Consider the following 23,476-nt stretch of genomic DNA (forward strand, 5'->3'; position numbering starts at 1 on the left):
GAGAAAAAGAATGATGGATTTAACCCAGATCTCTTGACTGGGGCTGATTGTATGATTTAGTCAGCATTCCGTCCATCATTTGTTTGCGTAGTTCTTTGGCCAACAGCAGCTTTGCGACCTAACCTTAATTTCAATTTATCAACAGAAAAAAGGGGGATTGAGGCTTTAGGGGCCGCACCAAGGGTCAAGTTCCTAATGTTTGTTATAATATGGGTGCAAATGGTCTGGGATACAACCCCCTAGATCCCAACATAGAACAAATGGAAATTTGTTCTGTACATCAAATTTCACAAATTGACCTCGCACACCAAAAAACTGTATAATAAACACGATATTAGTGCTTAATAAATATTTGTATTGTAACAAAGATAGAATCCAACTGTTCTCCCAAGAAATTTTCAAGTCAGTTTTCTTCGTTTTATTCTTTCTTTTATTATTCAAAAACTCGCAGATAAAAATAGCCAACGCGTTTCGTCCGAAACCGGACTTCTTCAGGGCTTTACGCAGTGTATTTTTATGCTACACGTCCCATCCGTCTTGGTAGGTGTCTGAACAATAGGTTTTATAGTTGTGTAGTTGGCAGATCTAATAATCATCCATTCGTTTAAGATCCAGTAGAATAATAGAAGAATAAGGTATATGCCATATGTTCGGCGTCGTCATCGCGTACGTGTGCGGTCGTCTGGTCTCCCGGCCAACTACACAACTATAAAACCAATTGTTCAGACACCTACCAAGACGGATGGGACGTGTAGCATAAAAATACACTGCGTAAAGCCCTGAAGAAGTCCGGTTTCGGACGAAACGCGTTGGCTATTTTAACCTTAATTTCAAGCCCTAACTGATATACAGATCATTTCCATCCTAAAGCACTATACACACAGAGCCAGAATAAGCATTGCCTCATTCACATGTGTTTGACAGGATTCCTTTTGCAACTCCATGAAAATGGCTGCAACTGTAGGCACCAGGGCTTGCAGGGAACAGCAGGTCTACATCCTTGCATTTACATTTCAGGATATCCTACTTTTTTTAAATTTATTACAGCCCCTTTGCGGCCCAGAGTAATTACCAGTGCCGAAATTATTTTAAACATTCCAGCCATAACTTTTTTGTATAATATAGTGTGTCGTCCTAAAAGTGATGGGTATGCCCAGACCTGACTCTCATGCACACCTTGGCACTAGAATCAAGCTATACCTGCAGATGAGTGGATTTCTCCATATGCTGCAAGTAAAGGTTAAATATATATCTGTAAACAGTTAGTCAACACTGCTCATGGGAGGATGAGATGTGTATGTTGGAAAATTGCCAAGAAGAGGGTTCAGCTTGAATGATTACTCTAGTCAGTACTTCATTTTAGCCAGTGGTTGCAGGTGGAGGGCACCAGCACTTATTCTTTGGGATTGGCACATATTTTTCCCCATGAGAGATTATATTGATAGAAAGAGAGGAAAAACACACAAAGCTGATAGACAGACAAAGAGAAAGCTGGAAAATCGTCACAAAGAGACAAAGCAGGAACATGCAAGAGTGAGATAAAGGGGTGGGCAGTGTCTGGTGGTAGACTAAGGAGGCCTGTGGATAGCTGAAGACAACACAGCGTTGGTATTCAGCGAGGAAATGTAATACACCAGACATGGGCTTCTGAGAAGAGCTTTGGACACCTGCAATCATTTTACAAATTAGGCACTGGCTCTAGTAGTTATTATTGGGTGGTGGGGGCAGGGGCCAACTGCCAAAGACGGCCTTGGGACTGAGAAGCTCTGATTCCTCAGGGAATATATTCAGTGGCGGCCACCGCAAAACTCAAATGGGGGTGCGGGGGAGAATTAGGGAAATAATAATAAATAAAAAAACATACCTGTCCTGCCGCCGATGCTGCCAGCCGCCTCAGTGCTCCTCTTCCCTCCTGCTCCTGATGGGGTCCCAGCAGTCCCTGGGACACCACCACAGGCTCCCCATCCAATCCATTAATCCAATCCAAGTGCTGCTCTCAATAGCATGAGAACAGCGCAAGGATTGGTCTGAGTGGCCTGGTTTGCAGCTCAGATAGTGCCTGGGAGTCTGTGCTGTTTCTCCAACCCTGCTGTGCAACACAGCTGGGTTGGAGAAACATAAGTGTGCATGTCTGTTTGGCCAGCCTCAGACGGCCGACCAAACCCACATGCGCACTTTACAGTGCACCTACCAAGCCTCTTCCATGACATGGCCCGGCCACACCCCGCTCAAGACTACCTGGTTCAGTCAGTCAGCAGAAAAAAAAATGATAATAATGTTTTATTATCATTTTATATTTTACTGACTGCTTAGTGGGTGATGCTCCTCCGCCATTATGGAGGAGCCGCCCCTGGATATTTTACACTATTCATACAAAAGGTCAGATTCTTCATGAGGTTACCACCAGGATGCCAATAAAACCCACCCCTATGTCTCAAACATACTCACTAGCAGCCAGTGCTTCCCCAGTTTCCTGCCTGGCTGAAGTGGCCACCTGCAAGAAGAGAAGTTGGCAGAAGATCGGTGTTTGACCAATCAGAAGGCAAACTGCTGCAAATCATCTGCACCGGTCACTCCCATAGATCAGGTGTACTGTCTTATTGTCCCATTTGACAACACCCTGAATGTGCATGTTACGGCATTGGCTACTTTAAGGACCAATTAGGTCTACTGGAGGAGACATAGGGGGTACTGCCCAGTCTTGCAAACTGCAGACTTTGAGCTACTGGTCCATATCTTTGGGTGGACATCCCTCAATGGCCGGAATCCCCTGTGTGCAAAATTCTCTTGACCCAATCGAGGACTTTACAATTAGTGCAAAATGTAGCAGCGTCAATAACGAAACTAGTTTCTCACTTTAACGTGCAAATGCCCATTTTGTGCAGCTTTGGGCTCTGATTTTCAGTGTTAAATTTGGCTTTCCACAAATGCTATGGGAATCGGATAGGGCATTTTTAGATTTTACTGGTGCACCAGAAGAACCTTACAAAGATCCACAAAGATACTTGGGGACTGAGTCATACAGCGCCAAAGGGGATGTCTTGTCATGGGCCACTCTATGGGGACGGTCGCACTTTCACAAGCACTTCGGCATGCATTAAGGAATTGGGTGTGAAAATTTTTAATTTTTGTGAATCTTCATGGAAATCACACTTTTTTTTAATTAGCAAAATTCATTAGTCGATATTTTAAATAACTCACTAGACATTTTCTGCTCAAGGCAATCTCCTGCAGGCGAAAGTCATGCTTGGGAAATTTGGAGAATCTGAGTACGTAAAACACTTTGGCCGTGCCTAAAGGCACGCATGTTTCTACCCTGCCTGCACTTACTGTTTTTTTTCTTTTTTACATGCTTTCTTGAGTGCAAAGCGCTGCCCAGGACATCGAAATCCTGCAGAATATGAAATACACACAACCAATACAAATATAATATTGAAAGAAGTGAACTAATCTTAACGTTAAAAGCAGAGGGCAGCATAAAACAAAACGAAAACAACTACAAATAGCAAAGTGAGAGGTAAATAGTTGGCTTTTCTGACCTCGTGGGCGGCCAGATTTGATCTTCCAGTGAAGAAAGAATTCGGAAGAAGGTTTAAGTAAACAATATTTGTAGAGTTTCATGCAGAGGGGATGGGTCTATGGTAAAGTCAGGGCGCTGGACAGCAGTGGCATGCAGGGGGGGGGGGGGGGGGGGGAGCCAGCACAGGGACCTCCGAACCAGGATATGGGTTGGCCCGAAGACAATTGGTGTTAAACAAAATGAAGAGCCCCCCTCCCCCTCCAAAATGTGGCGATGGGGCACAGTGGCATAGCAAGGTCAGGCGGTACCCGGTGCGGAAAATTTCTTGTTACCCCCGGCTTTACAAAATGGCAAAAATATGTGTTTTAAAACACCTATTTTTGCCATTTTGTCACCCCCCTCAGTGATTTCTTGTCACTCGTATGTGTTTAAAACAGATATTTTTGCCCATTTTGTCACCCCCCTCAGTGATTTCTTGTCACTCGTATGTGTTTAAAACAGATATTTTTGCCCATTTTGTCACCCCCCTCAGTGATGACACTTGACAACCCCGGCTTGACAAAATGGCAAAAATATGTGTTTAAAACACCTATATTGTCACCCCCCTCAGTGATTTTATGTCACCCATATATGTTTAAAACACCTATTTTGCCATTTTGTCACCCCCTCAGTGATTTCTGGTCACCCATATGTGTTGAACCCCTTCAACACTTGTGACGGAACGGTTCCGTCACTAGCGCCGGTTGGGCTGTGCTTATGACGGGACCGTTCCATCACGGCCACGCCCGTTTCTTAGAACCTTAAGCACAGCGCAAAAATTTGTGCCGCGCTGAAGTTGTTAAAACACATATTTTTGCCATTTTGTCACCCCCCTCAGTGATGACACTGGTCACCCCCGGCTTGACAAAATGGAAAAAATATGTGTTTAAAACACATATGTACGCCATTTTGTCACCCCCTCAGTGATTTTATGTCACCCATATATGTTTAAAACACCTATTTTGCCATTTTGTCACCCCCCTCAGTGATGACACTCGGGGTGGCCCACACCCACCGAATCCCCCTTCCTATGCCCCTTATGCTTCCTTCCCTTATGTCACAGATATATATAGGTCACTGGTTAAAGCGCCCCCCCCCCCCCAGGCCCCGAAGGATAGGGGAGGCAGTAGCGCAGCAAGGAGGACGATGGTCATGATGCAAGTGAGTCAAATAACTCCTTTGACTGCTGTTGGGGTAGGAACTTATAGCAATTATCACGCTTCAATGGGCCCTCGGGGCTCTGTGCCCCGGTGCCACTGCACTTGCTGCACCAATGGTAGCTACGCCACAGAGAGATTGTGTTAGCCCGTGCCCTAGCCAGACAGCCAAAGCACGAGCTGAACCACTGAAATATTTAGCATGCAGATCAAGCAATAAACATGAAAAAGATGATTAAGGCTTTTAGAACTCTATTAAAAAATTGTGTTTCTTAGGCATAGGGTAAGTGTTTCAATTTAGTACAATAGATTTGACCACTACATTGAGAGGCATTTAAAAACTAAACCTGAACTTAGAAACCTTTAAGAAATCCTGACCATGAAACATATATTAACAAAGAGATAATTCAGTTTGGCACATGCACCGTGCATATGCCCAGCACCATATGCAAGACAACATTATTCTCTATTAAAAAGAATATAATTGAGGCTGGCGTACACCATAAACTGAATGAATGCATGGTTCTCTCAGATTTGACGATCTAGAAAATTAGCTGTAATTTATTCAAGCAATTTCCTAGATCACACAATTTGGTGAAGCAGATGAGCTGGGATTTGGCGTGGGTGAGTATCGACCGTTTCTTAAGCGTTTTTTTTTTATTATGCGTAAGGAAGTGTCTACTTCTGGTCTATCTTTGTGCAAGTAAATGGTCTTCAAATGTAAACAAGGAATTTAAAATGTTAGCCTGGCAGGCAAAGGTAAATTAAGCAGGCTTTGTAGCACCGGAGCGATGCGATCAGAGCTGCAGGGAAACTTCCCCTAGGGGCCAGTAAGCGGGTTTCAACAGGTGCACAAACCACAACGTGAAAGGCACAGCAGGGGACCTCTGGAGGAATTCTGGTGCCTGAGGCACCGCACACGTGTTGCCTCATTATACCTCTTTATTTTGGCACTCTGGTAGTTTCTCCACTGTTTTGACTTGGAGGGTTTAGAGTGACACTTTTAGTGGTTAATTTGTAAAAAAAAAAAAAATCTAAAAGTGCCAGGCCTCCCATCAGGAGGCCACCTCAACTCGCACCACCCATTGCCCCAACACAACTACTAACCATCACACTCCTATCAGTGTCAAAATTTAGACTGTGGAAAACACAAAGAACAACTGTGGGTCTAAGATTATAGGGAAACTATGTGTGTGGAAATGGCTATATGTAGGCTTGCAAATGTAAGCAGACTACTGGACAATTACCTATTGTGAGTAAGTGTCCATCAGTTACTCTTCCTGTACCGCCCTATTCATCATGTGGTCTACTTCACAGTAGGTAGTCCAAGTTAACCAACTCCAAGATGTTGTTAGGAGATGGTTGATTCTGATGATGTAATTTACAGGGTGATAGGTAGATGTTGTTTGTAACTGAAAGCAGTGCAAGTGTGATTAGTGAATAGTGATAAAGAAATGTGTTTATAGTAAAATTGGATAGTGAACGCAATATAACTTTATTCTGGAGTCGTGCACTTCCAACAATAAAAACAAATAGAGTGCAAAAAAGTCAGATGGTTTAAGCAAATAACTACTGACTGGGTTATCTGGTCCACATGTTTCTGCGGACATTTAAAGGTCCACATTGGTACCTGCCACTTCTTCAGGACCCATAAACTTAGTTGCTACTGCTCTTGTGATAAATTAAAAAACAATAGTGAACAAAAATGGTAAATGTCACCTGTTCACATCTGGATTTCCTCCTGGTAGAATGGAAGAGTTCCAGATGTTGAGTCGCCATAACACACACACATAGACAGACATAAGAAGAAAAATAGGATAACGTCATCATTAGTATGGGTTACCGCCATAATTATTGGAGTATTGTTCTTACATGGCATTTGAAATTAATATTATCAAAACGTCATAGGCTCACCTTTGATTCAAGGGGAAAGTGTTTCTCCTCACGTGGCAAGCAGCTCAGGACAATGGAGCACCGCTCTATAGTACAAAACATTTTAAAAGCTTGTGATAACCTGTGTGGTCACCTTGCAGTTAGATACTCATAGGGTCAAACAGTTCAAAAGAGTTGAAGAGACTGGACTGTATTTAATTCGTCTTAATTGTGATTAAAACGTGGGCCTGTTATCTCTTGAAAATCTGGTTTGAAATGGCAAACATCCTATTGGTGAGTGAAGCCTGTCTTATCACTAGATGTGGTGATTGTTGTTCGTTCGTCAAAAACGGTCGAGTCACTACGATATTGATGCGCACGTTTTGTGTTGTAGTCTAGAGTGCGCGATGCAGTTTCTTTTATTATTATTTGTGGACTATAGCGTTGCTATGAGTTTTTTTGCGTCTGTCAAGGCTAGGACCTGTATACTCAATTACGCGCATTAGTTTAAACAGAGCTCTGTGTTTAAAGCCGTGAAGCCAGCTCACATATTAAGTGCGCGAAGCAGTTTGATTCTCTTATCACTGTTTATAGAATGGCGTGGTCCAATAAGTTCAGCGCTTTTGTAAGGAGCTGTGATTCATATCTTAAGCCCTGGCGGCGATCCCCTGTGGAAATACGACGCCATTCACAGCTCGCACTTCAAAATTATAACTCAATTCCTTACGCGCATGTTTCATACCGCCCTTGTAAGAAGCTGAGATTAGTATATTGCGACCTGGCGGCGATCCCTTGTGGTAATACGAGGCCAGTCACATATCACACTTCCAAAACATAACTCAGTTCCTTACGCGCTTTTATCAGGCCGCGTTACTGCCATTGTTTATAAACTATTGCTTTGAAGCACGATTCGCGCCTCTCCTGATGCTCGGATTTGTGTACCATGCCGTATTACCGGTCCGTGATGAAAGTTTAAGGTCCGGTTAGTCTCAGTCTTCCGAACAGAAACTGCATTACTAGCGCGCATTTTGCAAACATTTATACACCATTTCCCTTCTATGCATGGTCACATCCTTACCTCTCCGTCGGTACTCCTGGCAGCCTTCTGGGCTGTTTTGGGAGGTACCGCGGCAGAGGGTTGCTTCTTCCTTATTGACTGTGACTTGGTTCTCATTGGATGAAGCGGACCACATGTTCCCGCAGCTGTTAATTATGGTAGATGTAGTCCACAATTTCGCCCTTCTCTAGTTTGTTCGGTCTGACCATGTGTACAGTTAAATTACAAACCTATTTGATATTAAGTAGTGACTAGTACTCTTGATTGTGATAATGTCCTTTTGGCATTTCAACAGAATATAAGAGAATTAATTTTGCAAAGAATTTTATGAAAAGAAAATGTTCAAATTAAAAAGCAACTTATACATGGATTTGCAAGGCAGGGGTCAGAAGGATTGTATACAGCATCTTAGCAACTACCTATATTCTATGTAGTTGAGGACAAGCGTCTCAGTTAGGGAAGATGGCAACTTAATTGATACACACTGGGGTCTATCATATTATGGTTGTATAGCTGGAGACTTACATAGATGTTTGGGTTCTATTGTGTTCAGTTATAAGGACAGATTCTTTGGAACAGTTGTTTCGTAGTGACATCCAAGGAATATCTTCATTAAGGCCAACTTTGTCACAATTTAACTTGTACACCCATTTTTGCTCTATCATTAACAGGTGTTTGGACACGTCAGTTATATGTGCCGGGATATTTGGTTGTTCCAAAACGGTCCATTCAAATTCAGTTGCTATCTTCCCTAACTGAGACGCTTGTCCTCAACTACATAGAATATAGGTAGTCGCTAAGATCCCTGCCTTGCAAATCCATGTATAAGTTGCTTTTTAATTTGAATTTTTTTTTTCAAAACATTCTTTGCAAAATTAATTCTCTTATATTCTGTTGAAATGCCAAAAGGACATTATCACAATCAAGAGTACTGCTCACTACTTAATATCAAATAGGTGTGTAATTTAACTGTACACATGGTAAGACCGAACAAACTAGAGAAGGGCGAAATTGTGGACTACATCTCCCATAATTAACAGCTGCGGGAACATGTGGTCCGCTTCATCCAATGAGAACCAAGTCACAGTCAATAAGGAAGTAGCAAGCCTCTGCCGCGGTACCTCCCAAAACAGCCCAGAAGGCTGCCAGGAGTACGGACGGAGAGGTAAGGATGTGACCATGCATAGAAGGGAAATGGTGTATAAATGTTTGCAAAATGCGCGCTAGTAATGCAGTTTCTGTTCGGAAGACTGAGACTAACCGGACCTTAAACTTTCATCACGGACCGGTAATACGGCATGGTACACAAATCCGAGCATCAGGAGAGGCGCGAATCGTGCTTCAAAGCAATAATTTATAAACAATGGCAGTAACGCAGCCTGATAAAAGCGCGTAAGGAACTGAGTTATGTTTTGGAAGTGTGATATGTGACTGGCCTCGTATTACCACAAGGGATCGCCGCCAGGTCGCAATATACTAATCTCAGCTTCTTACAAGGGTGGTATGAAACATGCGCGTAAGGAATTGAGTTATAATTTTGAAGTGCGAGATGTGAATAGCGTCGTATTTCCACAGGGGATCGCCGCCAGGGCTCAAGATATGAATCACAGCTCCTTACAAAAGCGCTGAACTTATTGGTCCACGCCATTCTATAAACAGTGATAGGAGAATCAAACTGCTTCGTGCACTTAATATGTGAGCTGGCTTCACGGCTTTAAACACGGAGCACTGTTTAAACTAATGCGCGTAATTGAGTATACAGGTCCTAGCCTTGACAGACGCAAAAAACTCATAACAACGCAATAGTCCACAAATAATAATAAAAGAAACTGCATCGCGCACTCTAGACTACAACACAAAACGTGCGCATCAATATCGTAGTGACTCGGCCGTTTTTGACGAACGAACAACAATCACCACATCTAGTGATAAGACAGGCTTCACTCACCAATAGGATGTTTGCCATTTCAAACCAGATTTTCAAGAGATAACAGGCCCACGTTTTAATCATAATTAAGACGAATTAAATACAGGCCGGTCTCTTCAACTCTGTTGAACTGTTTGACCCTATGAGTATCTAACTGCAAGGTGACCACACAGGTTATCACAAGCTTTTTAATTTTTTTGTACTATAGAGCGGTGCTCCATTGTCCTGAGCTGCTTGCCAGGTGAGGAGAAACACTTTCCCCTTGAATCAAAGGTGAGCCTATGACGTTTTGATAATATTCATTTCAAATGCCATGTAAGAACAATACTCCAATAATTATGGCGGTAACCCATACTAATGATGACGTTATCCTATTTTTGTTCTTATGTCTGCCTATGTGTGTGTGTTATGGCGCCTCGACATCTGGAACGCTTCTATTCTACCAGGAGGAAATCCAGATGTGAACAGGTGACATTTACCATTTTTGTTCACTATTGTTTTTTAATTTATCACAAGAGCAGTAGCAACTAAGTTTATGGGTCCTGAAGAAGTGGCAGGTACCAATGTGGACCTTTAAATGTCCGCAGAAACATGTCAACCAGATAACCCAGTCAGTAGTTATTTGCTTAAACCATCTGACTTTTTTGCACTCTATTTGTTTTTATTGTTGGAAGTGCACGACTCCAGAATAAAGTTATATTGCGTTCACTATCCAATTTTACTATAAACACATATCTTTATCACTATTCACTAATCACACTTGCACTGCTTTCAGTTACAAACAACATCTACCTATCACCCTGTAAATTACATCATCAGAATCAACCATCTCCTAACAACATCTTGGAGTTGGTTAACTTGGACTACCTACTGTGAAGTAGACCACATGATGAATAGGGCGGTACAGGAAGAGTAACTGATGGACACTTACTCACAATAGGTAATTGTCCAGTAGTCTGCTTACATTTGCAAGCCTACATATAGCCATTTCCACACACATAGTTTTCCTACAATCTTAGACCCACAGTTATTCTTTGTGTTTTCCATAGTCTGTAAGTGTGATTATAACTGTGCTGAGGTCGGTAAACATTCCCTCGGACCCTCTCCCCAGTTCTTTGTTTGTTGTAAAATTTAGACTGTTCCAGCCCCCCTAAAAAAAAAACCTTTAAGAATGTCTTGATTTTATTTATTTTATTTTTAGAGTTTGATATAGCGCTGGCCAGACCCGGAGGTATCGGAGCGCTTTACAACTTTATAGTGAAGAAAATAGAGCACATAGTATTGCAGTCGTACACACAGTAAAACATTGGTAAACAATGAGATGTGGCGAGTCCAGTTAACCATTCGGCAGAGTACGGTTGAGGTAGAGGTCTTTGAGCTGACTTTTGAACTTTAGGAACGCTTGGGCTGCAAGTGTTAGCCATTTAATGCATATTGAATTGATAAATAACTGTTGTTGTGCTCATCTCTATTTAAGACAAACAGTGCCACCATATGGCAGACTGTCATGAGTGGCAGTGTTGGCAATTAATTGCTGATGCCAAGCACAGGAAACCACTGCTCAAATTAAGCATTGCTCCCCGGCAAAGGATGCTTTAGGTAGGCAACCGTCTAAGTCAACTACATGGCAATGTACACATTACCTAACACAAAATAACATAGATGGGACCTTGGAAAGTAATTTCTGAAATAAGACAGCAAAGTTTTCCCAGCATGAATACTGGATGGTTGCCTGACTTGACTGTCCGTCAGAAGTGATGTTTCAGTATGAAGTAATCATGGTTGTTTTTATAAGCACTCAATACAGTTCTAAACTCTGTAAATAGCATTAGCTAATACCCAATTTAATGGTACTCAGGTTACTTATCTCAGAAAGGTGAATGGCTTAGTGAGCCTAGCCGGGACTCGAACCCGTCACCTACTGATCACAGCAGATGACAACAGGGAGCAGTAACTGAAGCAAGTGAAGCTGGCACTGGTGTCAAGACTGATCTTACAACCTAGGACAAGCTCCTCTGGCATGAATTAGCTAGAGAAACCTCTTCCGACAGGCTCTGCAGGCATGATTTACAAACTAAATTTTGTAGTAAGTAAAGTAGTACAACGGTAGTATTACCTACTACAAAATGCAATTTACAAACCTATGGTGGAAATCTCCACCTCTCCTATCTTTTCCATGAGGATAATCCGCACCCATGTAAGTTTATTACTTAGTAGTAAATGTGGGAGGGGCCGGGGGAGTGGCTGGAAAATACTCACTCCTAAATGGAAGGTGTTAACTAGAGTTTTATGGATGGCTAAGTAGTGGTTTAGGAATGGAAATACACCCACCCACAGAAACCTTATACTAGTCACAAAAGGCACTTCTAATATTACAACAACCAAAGAGTAATAAATGTACTCCAGCTCAGAACTAAAATAAATCCAGCACCATTCGTGGCCAACCACTGGTACTGCAATACCCTCCCATTAAAAATAATGGAGGCAGGGCCTTAAATAGAGCAATTCAGGAAATATTGAAACAAATTAATTAATTTTGACTTTTTAAAAGTATGTATAAATATATTTTAAAGTAAAAAATATACATAGAAATAAATATTATTTTATGGTAAAAAGATTTAGATAAACATATATTAATTTAAAAATAAATGCAATTATTTTTTACAACTAAAAAAAATTAATTTAAATTAAATCTATACATAATGTTTTGTAATGGTTAATACATAAAAAGGTGGGATTTTAAAATAATTGTAATTTAATGTATTTAAATGAATTAAATATTGAATTTAAAATTAACACAATAGTGCTGTAACTTGTTTTATTTTTGTTCTACATTTAAAATGCATACTCATAATTTATTCACATCAATATTTAACATAAAAATATTTATAATATTTTTTTAGTTTTTAAATTTTCCTTTTGCTTCACCATAGGGAGTTATACACCCCTGGGACCGAGACCTTTGCCTTTGTGAGAAAAGTTACTAGTAGTGACTTTCCACTCGTCAATTTGGCTCCACCCAAAGTTTCATGGTGTGGAGACATATAACTACACTTTGTAGTGAATTTATACCCAGAAAGGTTCAGTAGCCAAAAGTGAATTTACTACTGTGGGGCCGAATACGATCTCGCTAGGAAAGCCCTCCGTACTACTTGGAATTGGAGGGCTTTACTAGCGAATTGTGCTCTACAAGTTCGAACAACCGAGAACGATGCACCCTTATAGTGAAGGACTCAGTTCGCTCGTACTCCCATTGAACTGTATTGAAGCCTGTATACTGAACGCGTACACAGGTTCCCATAGCAAAAAGGGGCGTGTGGGGAAAAGCGTACACCCAGTGGGGTGCCCGCCACACTGTGCATGAATGTGAAGGAGGGACCCATGATTACCCCCATGGGACCGATTCATTGGGCCTCAAATGAAGGAGGGTCCACTACAGCCCCCCGAATTCCAATTCCCACATCCGAGTGAAAACGGCAGTTTAATTGTGCATTGTACTCGCTTGTTCGGAAGGGCTCTATTGCATACCACGATTTGGCTGCAATGAGTCGGACTGACAGGATCAGGTTTGGAAACGATTCGGTCGATGCGGACGACATCTTCGCATCGTACTTGGTCGTTTAGAATGGGGGACGATTCAGTCGGAAACATAGGCTCCGAATCGTATTTGCTCAATCCAGAACCCGTCTGGAGGCCTTCCTAGCGAGATCGTACTCGGCCCCAAAGTGTAAGAGTAAACTTACACATGTAAGCTTACTCACATGTAAATTTGCCTGTTTGAATAGACAGGTGAATGAAATAGCCTGTAATGCTTTGCATCTGTTTCCCTGTGTCAAGTAGTGCCCTTACAGTTTTCTCAATTACCCAGGAGGGGAGGTAACCCCTTCTTTCTTCTCTACGCTGGAGGGGGGGTGGGGGGGGGGGGTTGTTTTTCCCTGATGCCCGCTGGGGCCCTTTTTATCCTCCCCTCACCCTACCTGGCTCGCCCCCTGATTGAGGGGGTCTGCACTCGCCCTTGTGGGACCAATCCTGGTCGCCCCCTGCCTAGCCAACATGCAAATGGAGGTGGGGGGCTTCCCGCCTCCGGATGGCGTTTGACCTGGGCCCCCATTGGGTCCTGCTTCACCTTCCCAGCCCGGGTTACAACTTGCCTGGATTGGTAAGTGCATTTATTAAGTGCTTACTACCCATGTGAAGGTTAATAAGTTCTATGTGAGTACAAAAAAGAAATTTAGTTTTTTTTTCTTTTTTAAGTGGTGTTGTAGTGATCCAGTGACAATCCAGCAGCCCAGATTTTTCGGCCAACAGCATCTTGCTTGGTTCTAAAAATCACTAGTGCTAACCAAACAAACACTGCTAAGCAAATAGGTCACACCCATGTGAACTACTGCCTTTGTCAATGTGTTTAGCCCATTGTCCAGCAGTGCAGCTGCTCGACAGCATGGCTAAAAGTTTTTTTTTTTAAAAGCACCATGACGCAGCCAGAGCTGGCCACATTGAACACTCTTTTCAAAATTGTTTCAGGAGGGCATGTGACTAGAGGTGGGCGAGCCACTGAAAGCTAGAGCCAAAATCAAGCTTGAAGCCTGGCTCAACTCAGGGTCCTGTTGAAGCCTCGAGCCCACAACCCACAACGAGCCGAGTTTTCATTTGGCTTCTGCCTGCCTGCCTCCCTCTCTCTACCCAGATGTGGTGTTGAGGCGGATGTATGACGTTACAACGCATACTTTTACCCCGCATACCTTTACAACGCGGTATTTACAACGAATACCGTTACAACGCATACCGCTTAGAGGTGCTGGATAGTAGTAAGTATAATTTTCTATTCCAACTCCAGTCCCCGTGGACACTAGGGAAGGTGTTGGATAGAAAATTAAACGTATTCCCTATCCTAGAGCGCTCCCCAGCGCAATGCGTTGTAATGGTATGCGTGGTAATGCCTGCGTTGTAATGGTAGTGCGTTGTAAAAACTTTGTTGTAAACGTTGCATACTGTTGAGGCCAGTGCTGCCGATTTTCAATCTGGGGGCCAGGTTCAAGTCTCTGCGTCAGCTAAACATTCTTTGAATTTGGGAAATTACTTAATCTCCCCATGCCTGTAAGCAAGAAAGTGCCCTTGTGTAATAGAACTGGTACTCACATTAAGCACTCCATTGTTGCCTTTGGGTCGAGTTTATGCTATGTAAAATGAAAAGATAGTAATTTCCTGGATGATTTGTGCAAAGCGAAACCAGAAAACATGGATAAATCTTGGCTTCACCACTTAAATTGTGTGATCTTAGACAGATATTTTAGTTCAACAAAATTATTTTTCTTCATTATCGCGGAAGAAAGCAGTTTCAAATATGTGAGCTCAGAATGTCAGTTGTATAAAAATATTTTCTGCTTGAATTAATAGAGTATAATGAGGATCTCTAAAAATGTGGGTCTTGTACATGGTTTACATGACATTTGTCTTGCCTCTTATTGCAATATTCGTTTATGTTTAAAAACTATTACTTTTAGTAAGTACTTTTTAGTGCAGTGCTCTAGTATGACATATTAATGTCTAAGCTTCACATGTTAGAGAACTATACTTTTTTGAAATTTAAAGTGACTTAATCATATTGTATGTGATGTTTGTTGTGTGGTTTACATAGAAAACATTTTCAGGACTCGGCTCGTGCACAGGCTCTGAGATCCAAGCCAAACCTTTGGCTCGGCTCTGGCTCATCTCTTCCTGCAAATGTATTGACTCGCACACCTCTAAAGTGGCATCTGGGAGAGAAAGAGGGCATGCAAAGTGGAGTGTGTAGATGCCTCCGGCGACGCACGCCCACCAACAGTAAAAAAAATGCTATGGTAAGGCCAACACTAGACATATCCTAGGGTATCTATCAGCCAAGCTGCTTTGCAACTGCGCTGCTGTGCAACATGGCTTAAAACATTGACAAAGAACGTCACGTAGGCAGGAGCTATTGGCTTTGGCAGTGCTTTTTTTCTGGCATGACAGGAGGGTGGGGAGTGAAATCAACTACGCAGGACAAGAGGGTGGAAGCAGCAATGCATGAGGGTGTGGGGATGAAAGTAATGAAGGATGATGGGGAAGTGGAAAACAATAATGCGGGCAAACAACAAGTCGGGTGGGAGGGGCAAGCAACAACACGCAGTGGGAGGGGGCAGGCAACAACACTGGACAGGAGGGTGGGAGGTGGCAAGCAATAATGCGGGAGGAGACTTTAGGAGTGCGAAGCAACTGTGCGTGCAAGCACAAATGTTGGCTGGGATGGGGCAAGGAACAATGCCGGAGCAAGCAATTTGCGAGACCAAGCAACAATGTGGAGTTGGAGGATGGTACAGGGTAAGTAACAACCTGTGGTAGGAGGGTCAAGCAACAACTCAAAATGAGAGGGGACAAGCAAAAACGAAGAGCAGGATGGAAGAGGCGGGAGATGGCCTACAAACACATGCACTATTGCGGAGAGCTGCAACTAAAAGAAAAAAGTAGCTCTGAAAGTACAAACTGTGGAAGGACACTGGCAAAGAAGCAGTACTTAGGTAATGCTCCAGGGGAAGGACAAACAAATGAAGAGGAAGTGAAGTTCAGAAGCACTGACCAAAGGGAAGCAAGGAAACGAGTGACAATGAAGCTAAGTAATGGGAGGGTTCTAAGACCCATGTAAGTAAACAAAATGCCTCTCAAGCTACAGTGCATGGCCTGCCTAAGGTGCCAAAAGATAACAACATGCACAATGATGGCTAAATAGGGGTGGGGTTTGTGTGACATCACCATCAACAATTAGAGGAGACAGGAACTCATAGAAGGTGGTCCAACAGGTAGCAGCCCCAATCCTCTGCGAAAAGTGTTCTTGGCTGTCCGTCCTCTTTCCTATAGGAAGGCCAGTTAAAGCCCAAGCATTGATGTGGCCTGCTAGTTTGTGAGGTGGTATTGGCATCAAGACGGTGGCCTCACAATGATGTCATGTCAAGCAGTTACTCTAACAGTCCATACACATACATCTGTACAGTGCTGCACCCCACTGTGCTCATGTGCCCCATGCTTGCTCTTTTGCTCAATTCGGGTATGGTTGGACATGCTCAGCACAGTAGAGACATGTGGTGAGCAATATTCTCCTAAGCATGGCCAAGGGATGCCGGGTGCTGGCCTCTTCCACTCCACCACACAGTAGAAGACCCTTGTGTGCTTCTCCCCCATGGTGTTTGTTGGACAGACATCTAATAGACTGAAGAGGGAGATCAGAATGACACTGTGTGTGGGCTGCATCTAGCACTGCACCCACCAAACCTTTCTGCTGCAAAAGCATTGTGTTCACTAGACCACTCTGTTCTTGTGAGGTGAAGCTCGTGATCATCCCTACCATCTTTGTGAGTGTCAGTTGGTGGTTGGAAAACCTTGAGCTGAAAGGTGATGAGTGAATGATCCAGATCCAAGACAGATATACATTTCAAAGGCAAATGTGTACTTTAGGGGCCTAACAAAGGCCTCTGTAGACCCAGCAGTGCAGGGGGGCCCGAGCTCCAGGGGGCCCCTCAGCAAAGTATGCTGTCCTGAGAGCTCCTGAGTGAGCCAGAAGGGGGGCCTCCATGTAGTTTGCAGGAAGGGGGGGCTCAAGTTTCATTATGCCACTGGTGTACTTGTGCAGTAGCTGGCCCTTGTCTCTCACACTGACCAACTTTTGTTGGAGTCCACCCTGCCTTCTACTCCCTGTTGCCAACTCCAAATCAGAGAGTGTAGTCATGTTGTCAAATGCACCTACTTCTGAGATATGGTGCAGGTGTCTCCCTAAGAGGTCTTTCTAAATTCTCTGATTTCTTGCCCCTACTTTTCACACAATATCTTTTGAAAATGCATGCTGGTTCACCCATGGAGGTGTGTCCACCAGCAATTCTCCATATTGCTGCAAACACCATAGAAGAACCGCTCTATAAACTCATGAATAATATCATTCTATCTGGAATCTATCCGCACAGTGGGAAACAAGCCATCATTAGGCCACTTCTAAAAACACCTAATTTAGATCCAGGGGATTGGAAGAACTACCGTCCCATTTCTTTACTTCCGGCTCCAGCTAAAATCCTGGAGCTGCATCTTAATAAGCAGCTTATGGAAACGGCAGAGAGAAACTCATGGCCTAATGATTCTCAGTTTGGATTCAGGAAGCATCATGGAACGGAAACGGCTCTAATGAGGGCCACTGATTACATCATGCGTTCTGTGGCTGAAGGACAGGGGATAGTGCTGATTCTCTTGGATCTGTCAGCAGCATTTGATACCATTTCACCTATTCTGTTGCAGTACAGACTCCAGAGTCTTGGTATCTCACAGCAAGCACTAGCCCTCCTGTCCTCATTCCTAACAGGGAGATCCCAAAGGGTGAAACTACAATCTTTCTACTCAGACTCCTATGTTCTACCCTGTGGAGTTCCGCAGGGATCTTCTCTGAGCCCTACTTTTTTTAACCTGTATGTTGCACCCCTAGCAACTGTGATCCACTCATTTGGACTGGAGGTTGTGTCATATGCAGCTGACACACAGTTCATGGTTACTTTCCCAAAAGGTCCTTGTTTAACGTCAGGAAATATTCTCGGATGCATGACTAAAGTGGCAGAATGGATGTCTGCTAACTTTTTGAAACTCAATGGAGAGAAAACTGAAGTGATGCTATTTGAATCAGAGTCAACTAAGTGGAACAATAGCTGCTGGCCTCAACCCTTTGGATGCTGTCCTGCCCCGAGCAAGAAGGCTAAGAACCTTGGAGTTCTGATGGATATTGAACTCAATTTTGATATCCACATTAACTGTACCATCTCAAAATGCTCCTGGATCATAAGGATGTTTAAAAAAAATTACCTCGAATCCCACAACCAGCTCGAATCCAGGCAGCCCTGGCGTAGATAATGTCCAGACTCGACAACTGCAATGCATTATACCTGGCTGCTAATAAGAGTAAAAAGTATAAACTCCAGGTGCTACAGAATGCACTGGCAAGACTCGTTCTGAGCATTCCCAGGAAACAATCTGCCAGGAAGGGACTAGAATCCCTGCACTGGCTCCCGATTAAAAAACGCATTTGTTTCAAATCACTCTGTATGGTTCACAAATCACTGCATTCTCCCTACCCATCAAGATTAAAGACTATGTTCAATTGGCATCCCCTAGAGAGAAAGAAGCTGTACTATTGAGAGAAGATTGCAAAACAAGGAATATACCAGACCAGAGGTGCGACTGAGGAGCAGAGCACTTTCTGCCCAAACTATTGCAGCTCAAAGTACCAATCAGAGGGTAGGGCACCTGTTTATCAATGAGAGGAAGGCAACACTGAAATTGGTTGTTCCTCTGGTTATAGAGTGAGCACTTAAAAGGCCTAACCTCCTGCATGGATGGAAATGAGTTCCTCTGCACACAGAGACAATTGGACTCTGCCACAAACAGACCTCATCGTCTGGTAGAGCTGAGCTCCTTTGCAGATTGATCAGCTTTCCAGCACAGATGCAACCAAGTCCCTGCACACATAGTGCTAAACATCTATGCAAGTACAGCAGAGGCTGTGCACGCACAGGTCATTTATTTCACTGAGCCTGACAGACCGAGCTGAGCTCGTATAAGAATGAAGCTGAGCTCCATTGCAAGCAGAGCTGAGCCCATGAACAGACACAGCTCGAGGTGAGCATTCCCAGGTAGAGTTCAACTAAACCTGCATTCTTTCCTATGAAAGCTGAGGTTCTGTGAGGACTGAGCAACTGGGACCTGCTAATATTCTGTGGGAGTGTCTGTCACACGCCTCTCACCCAAGTTAGTCGTGCAAAGAGCTTGTTTCTAAAAAGGTGTGAGGGCAAGAAGGTGGGAGAGAAAATTAGAGTGAAGGGATTTAGAGACAAGATTGAAGAGAGACAAGGTAGATAGTAGCGGGAGAGAAGCGAGTGTGTGAGAGAATATAAAGAGAAAGGTGAGGGAAGAGGAAGTAATGAGAGGAGAGTGTGACTGAGATGGGAAAGAATACCAATTAGGTGTGAAAGAGGAGATGGCATTATTAGAGATGTGGGAATAAGCAGCACAACGTTTCTACTAAGTCTCCCGCTATAGCACATTTCACCCATTTCCTTTGCTCCCTTCCTAACCACAAGTCTGACGGTCACCTTGTCAGTGAGTGATGTTGGTGCTGGCAGTGGACATTGCAGGTACCAATCTACAAAAAAATATTTTGGTCACCAGCACATATGGTGTTTTTTTATAGCACTTCCTGGGAGTAGAGTTATTGCACACATGACAGTCACTTGCCATCTATGTTTTAAAATTGTGCAAGATTGTCTAGTGACTAGTCCCTTTTGAAATTCTGTTTTACATGAAATGTAAACCCCTGACATTTGTAAGAGTTTGTTGTATTATGTATTCACCTCCCTGGGCTTGGTTGGTGCAGGTATTCCGCAATGTGAGTGATAGCGGAGTAAAGCCTAAAGTCTGCGAGAGGTAGTCAACTTCGCGGTTACAATAGGAAGGATTTCCTGAAGGAGCCTTAGTTAGCGCATGGCTTGGTGTCACCGTACCTCAAGGTGCCCACAGTGGACATACTCTGCGCACTTTTCTATACCGCTAGCTATGCCTTCCATCTTCTTGTGAGAGAGCGCAAGACTTCTGTTCAGATGAAGGAGCATCAGCTCTGCACTGGCCGAGGGTGCAGGTGTTGACTTTGTACAGTGTGAACAGGTATCCAACTTGGTATTCTCTGTGGACACGTCTTGAGCTGTTGGCAAGCCCCCCTCATTTTGTGACAGCCAGGTAAAAACTCTCCATGATTTTCATATCCCAGTTTATTCTTCACACCTTAATGGGGTTCATACAAGCCTATTTCTCAATGTCAGTGGGGTACGTTCCTGACCTCACTGTAAGATTCCCTCCACACACCTCTTCTTGTTCCCTGTGGCATTTGTTCATTATGCAGCTTGTGCTACTTTTGGTAAGAAAGGACACATTTCCAGTAACCCTTCAGTTGTTTCTGGTCTGTGTGTCAGACATGCATGGGACTGGCTTGGTCCCAACCATCTTGCAGACATCCGATTCTCGCCGGTCTGGTGGGCACTCTCTGGGCTCCAGCAGTGCTCGGTGTCTGCCCTAATACTGGCTTCGAGGATGCCTTGGCCTCCACTGAGTGTAATGGCAGCTCACCATCAGTGTGTGAGGTACTAGCCCCCTCCGAAGTTCAGGTCTAGTTGTGCCCCTGCTACAATCATCCAAAGGTCAAATCCCACTCTATTACCACAGTACAAGGAAACTGACATGAGAAATACACTGCTTACTGCCTCACATATTGCATGTCACGATGACTTCAAACAGGTAAACAATTCTCCTAAAGTCAGGAGGCGTTCGTGAGTTTACGGTCCTACAAAAATGTAAGCTCTTGCATTCAGGTTGGCGTTAAATGCCTTTTCTCTCAAACAAATGTGAACAAAACGTTGTGACCTAAACCATAACTGCAGTTGTGCAGAGTGTAATCTGTCATTACTAGTCTTTCCGATAATCATCTTTACCTAAGTCTTCCTACATACAGTCCCTTTGGCGGTCTGTGCAGGTAAGCGTGGTGAGGCCGATGAGGGTGAGGGGGGTGAAAGTGACAAACGATGGGATAGGGAATGTAAAATAAATCATTAAATAAAACCACTTACCTTGTGCTCGCCGCATCGCAAGGTAAGTGGCATTATTTATTTATTTGTTTTACATTCCCTATCTCGTTGTTTATCACTTTCACCTCCCAACCCCACTTTCTTACCTGCACGGGCCGCTATTGTACAGTCCTAAAGAAGTTCTGTATTTCTCTGCTTTGTAATCTAGGCGAACTGAACTTTGTTAAGAGTGTTTCACTCTAGCACTGCCAGAGCTGCCAACTTTGGAGCTCCGGAACCAGGGTTGAGTCTGGTGTCAGCTCAACATCTTGTGATTCATTCTGGGCATATCACGTAATCTCCCCGTGCCCACCAAAAATGAACGTGCCCTTGTGTAATGTAACTGGTACTCATGCAAAACGCTCCAAAACATTCGGGTCGAGTTCGCACTGCATAAAACTGCAAAAACAAACAAAAAATTGGTACTTGAATATAAAATGCTCATGCAGCCCGCAGGCCACGATCGTGTGTGATGCATAAAAAAGCCAAGCTAAACAAATTGTTCTATTTACCATCAGACGGCTGGCATTTGTTTCTGCCTCCTTGCGTGAGCTTTAAACGGTGTTTTACCGTACACTAATCACAGCGCCTTCCTTCCAGTCTAATCCGCGCCGCTGGCGCTTTGTGATCCTCTGTAAACGCAATGAGCGCACGCGACGCGCGTTATAAATATCGCTGTTCGCAACTGTCGCAAGCTGTCCCGTGGCAGCCAGTGTGAACAGGTCACCAGGTATTGGTTGTCTGAAAAAGACTGTCCTGCATTTACAAACAAAAAAAACCCCTCAAAACTACAAGTACCAACATGCACTGGGGGAGGGGGGCGACCAGGACGGCATGCAAGACTCACACCCGTATCGATTCTGACCCAAATTAGGACCCAGGTGCATGAGGTCAGTCACTCACCTGCCCTGGTTCCGACCCTCCCGGGCACCTCCTGGCTCCTGTGTGGCTGGGAAGGCTGCGGATCGTTCACCTGCCGACGAGAACCGGTCCTGGGAGAAGTCACTTCCCTCATCACAGCCCCACCCGCCTCCCTCCTCCCAGAAGTTCATACTCGCAGTTACCGATGTCCTTGACAAGCCGAGCGGAGCGCGGGTGGAGCCGGAGGCACCTGTGTTTGGAATTAAAGAGAGCTGCAGGTGAGAGCATTCCGGCCCCGTCACCTTGGGCTCCTGGCAAGGGCGAGGAAAAGGGAGGAAGGGCCGCAGCCCAGGCCCCCGGACGGGCTGGACGGGCCCAAAGTGGCCCAGGAGGGAGGAAAGGGTCAGACAGGAGTCAGACCAGAGCCCCCCAAGAGACAGATCACCCTGGTACCAGACAACAGCCCCAGAGAGGTTGCACTGGCCCAAAGTGGCCCAGGAGAGGGGGGAAGAGTCAGCCAGGAGTCAGACCAGAGCCTCCCAAGAGACAGATCACCCTGGTACCAGACAACAGCTCCAGAGAGGCTGGACTGGCCGAAAGTGGCCCAGGAGGGGGGAAAGGGTCAGACAGGAGTCAGACCAGAGCCTCCCAAGAGACAGATCACCCTGGTACCAGACAACAGCCCTGGAGAGGCTGGACTGGCCCAAAGTGGCCCAGGAGAGGGGGGAAGAGTCAGACAGGACACAGGCCAGAGCCCTCCAAGGGACTTAACATACTGAGTGGTACCAGACAACACACCAGAGAGGCTGGACTAGCCTAAAGTGACCCAGGAGCAGGGTAAAGTCTCGGACAGGAGTCAGACCAAAGCCCCCCAAGAGTCAGATCACCCTGGCACCAGACAACAGCCCCAGAGAGGCTGGACTGGCCTAAAGTGGCTCAGGAGAGGGGGAAGAGTCAGACAGGACACAGGCCAGAGTCCCCAAGGGACTTAACACACTGGCTGTACCAGACAACAGCCCCAGAGAGGCTGGACTGGCCTAAAGTGGCCCAGGAGAGGGGGAAGAGTCAGGCAGAAGTCAGGCCAGAGCCCTGGTACCAGACAAGAGCCCCCAAGAGACAGAACACCACGACACCAGGCCACCAGACTGGCGTAATGGGAACCAGGAGCCCAGTGAAAAGCCAGATTCCCCAAGCGTCAGAACACCTTCACACAAGGCAATCGCCTTAGAGAGGCTGGTAGAGCAGGGGCACAGTCAGGTACAAAAGCTCAGACGGGAGTGGAAAGAGTTAATCCCTTGTCAGGCCAGAACCTCTAATAGGCCAGTAGGGCTCGGCGCAGGGCCGGCCACGTGCCAGGCTAGAACCCCTGCGAGAGAATCCGGTAGA

This window comes from Lissotriton vulgaris, chromosome 5, assembly GCF_964263255.1.
Source record: "Lissotriton vulgaris chromosome 5, aLisVul1.2, whole genome shotgun sequence".
In the NCBI taxonomy this organism is placed as follows: domain Eukaryota; kingdom Metazoa; phylum Chordata; class Amphibia; order Caudata; family Salamandridae; genus Lissotriton; species Lissotriton vulgaris.